Raw genomic sequence first — 2,894 nt, forward strand, 5'->3', positions numbered from 1 at the left:
ACACAGGAATGTTTTCCCCTAATTAATAAATATCCCTTCTCCCTGCAAATGTACCTGATCAAGTCATTGCAGTGACAGTCCTCAGCCAGGGGCCAAGCCCTGAGGCTCTTTACAGCACTCCACAATCGTAAACCCTGAATTCAGCCACCGGGTGTCACCCTTGAGCAATGACTACAACTCTCTCCCCCAGGGGACTGTGACTGCTTCTCCTGCCACATGTGCAGCTTTAAATGATTTAACCTGGGGATTGAACCAGGGAGTTTCTTTTTCACTTTTAAAAGAGAATCATCTCAAGCCCTACCAGATACAGGCGTCTCCTCTGTCTGATACCTTGCTCTGATTTATACACCATGTGCTCTCCTAAACCACTTCCCTATGACTTTCCTCACTGCATTTTTCACCTCCTTATTCCTCAGACTGTAAATGATGGGGTTCAGCATGGGGGTGAGAGCTGTGTAAAGCACAGCATTTTACCCTGCTCCTGATGTCGAGGCAGGTCTCAGATACATGCAAAATGCTGACAAATAATACACGGAGACAACAGTGAGGTGAGAGGAGCAGGTGGAGAAAGCTTTACGCTTCTCCTCTGCAGAGCAGATCCCCAGGATGGCTGAGATGATGTAGATGTACAAAATGAGAGTCACAAGGAAGGCAGGCACTGATGTCAATACAGCTGCAACAAACAATATGGTTTCAGGGCCGGCTGTGTCAGTGCAGGAAAGTTTTAACAGTGGCAAGAGGTCACAGACGAAAAGATTGATCACATTAGAGGCACAGAATGAAAGGCGAGTGACAGAAGCTGTGACCGTCTCAGATGGTAGAAATCCGATGATCCAGGCAGCAGCTGCCAGCAGGACACAGACTCTCTGATTCATAATGAGGGAATAGGGCAAGGGGTCGCAGATTGCAGCATAGCGGTCATAAGCCATAGCGGCAAGGAGGAGAGCCTCAATGCAACCAAAGCCCAAGAAGAAATAGAGCTGCACCATCACCCAGCATAGGAAATGGTTTTATCCCCAGAGAGGAAGATCACAAGCAGTTTTGGGATGATGGTGGAGGTGCAGCAGATGTCTGTGAGTGAGAGGTTACTGAGAAAGAAGTACATGGGGGTGTGCAGGCGGGGGTCAGCACAGGTCACTGTGATAATCACAAGGTTCCCCAGCAGGGTGATCAGGTAGATGAGCAGGAAGACCAGGAAGAGAGGAACCTGCAGCTGCGGATTATCAGAAAGTCCCAGAATAATGAATTCAGTCACCATCGTCATGTTTTCCATGTTCATTTGGTGTTCATCGCTCTTCTCCTGGGAGTATAAAAAGAAATTAGAAATTATATGAATGTTAAGTACACATGTAATTGAATTTTACAGATGCAGCAATGTATGGCCAGCAGTGAAAGTCACTGGCAGGGCATTGGCTGTTCATTGCATTAGGAGGAGAGTATTCAGAGAAAGGATTCTCTTAAAAAATGCCTCATCCCAGTCTGTCTCTGAATGAAAAGGGGTTTAAAAATGTGATCTAAGGGACAGTGACAAAATCAGTGACAGAACCAGGGATTGGAACTGAAGGACAAAGTGATAAAGTGACTCCCCTGAGGTCATAGAGATAGTCGTTGATAGAATCAAGAATTAGAGCGCACACACAGGGAGATAAAATGACTCACCTCAGGGTCACACAGAGAGAGTCAGTGACCAAGCCGGGGATTAGAACTGAAGCACAAGGAGATAAATGACTCCCCTGGGTCACACAACCAGAGGGATTATCTGTTGTTTTGGTCCTATTCACAGCTCTATCACCAAATCAGTGAATATGTTATGTATGATGTGGTACAATATTATATCTTATTGAGATATTCTGTTATATATTTGCAGCTTAATCAGATTCATTTTTATCTGTGTCTCATCAAAGCAGCACCATCTAAGAGACAGTGACAGGGAATCAGTACTGGAGCTGGGGATTAGAACCATGGTACAAAAGTGGATGAATGTAAATTGAGAGAATGTGCTTTTGTTGTTGATTAAAATATATATATATATATATATATATATATATATATATATATACATATATATATATAGGCAACATATAGGGCCTCATTTTCCAATATCGCATGGTATTGCATGCAATACCAAAAAGGGGTGTTACCTTATGCTAATGAGCATGTGTATCACAAATTGTGATAACTGCTATGCAACATTCTCTTAGTGCAACTTGTGCTATTAACCCAATTTGGGCTACATTGCAAGTAGGTATCATGGTGTGAGAGAGAGAGAAAGAGAGAGAGAGAGAGAACCTTGCTATAGTGCCTCTTCCCTAGACAGGTATTTGTATCCCTATGGGAGGCCCGCCTAGTAACTCGAGGTGGGGATTAGGTATGAGTGTAGGGGGTTGGGGGCCGCTTTGACATTCAACATGAGATGTACGAACAGAACAGTGGTCTCTTGTGAAGATTTGATGGCCTTCGGAGTGAAGAAACTCACTCCAAGATGAGATTTGGACAATGTTCTCTCCACCTAGCTTGTTGTTGCCCAGGTAGAGTGTCCATCAAGCTAGGTGGAGAGAACATTGCCCAAATCTCATCTTGGAGTGAGTTTCCTCACTCCGAAGGCCATCAAATCTTCACAAGAGACCACTGTTCTGTTTGTACATCTCATGTTGAATGTCAAAGCGGCCCCCAACCCCCTACACTCATACCTAATCCCTACCTCGAGTTACTAGGTGGGCCTCCCATAGGGATACAAATACCTGTCTAGGGAAGAGGCACAATAGCAAGGTTCTCTCTCTCTCTCTCTCTCTCTCTCTCTCTCTCTCTCTCTCTCTCTCTCTCTCTCTCTCTCTCTCTCTCTCTCTCTCTCTCTCTCTCTCTCTCTCTCTCTCTCCAAATGAAAGAGGTGTAGC

General features: G+C 44.7%; 1 pseudogene; it reads right to left on the reverse strand.

Moving 5' to 3' along the window:
• Positions 1-341: 341 nt before the first annotated feature.
• LOC115077679 lies at positions 342-929 on the reverse strand (annotated as a pseudogene).
• Between the last annotated feature and the right edge of the window lie 1,965 nt (positions 930-2,894).

This window comes from Rhinatrema bivittatum, chromosome 16, assembly GCF_901001135.1.
Source record: "Rhinatrema bivittatum chromosome 16, aRhiBiv1.1, whole genome shotgun sequence".
Taxonomy (NCBI): Eukaryota; Metazoa; Chordata; class Amphibia; order Gymnophiona; family Rhinatrematidae; genus Rhinatrema; species Rhinatrema bivittatum.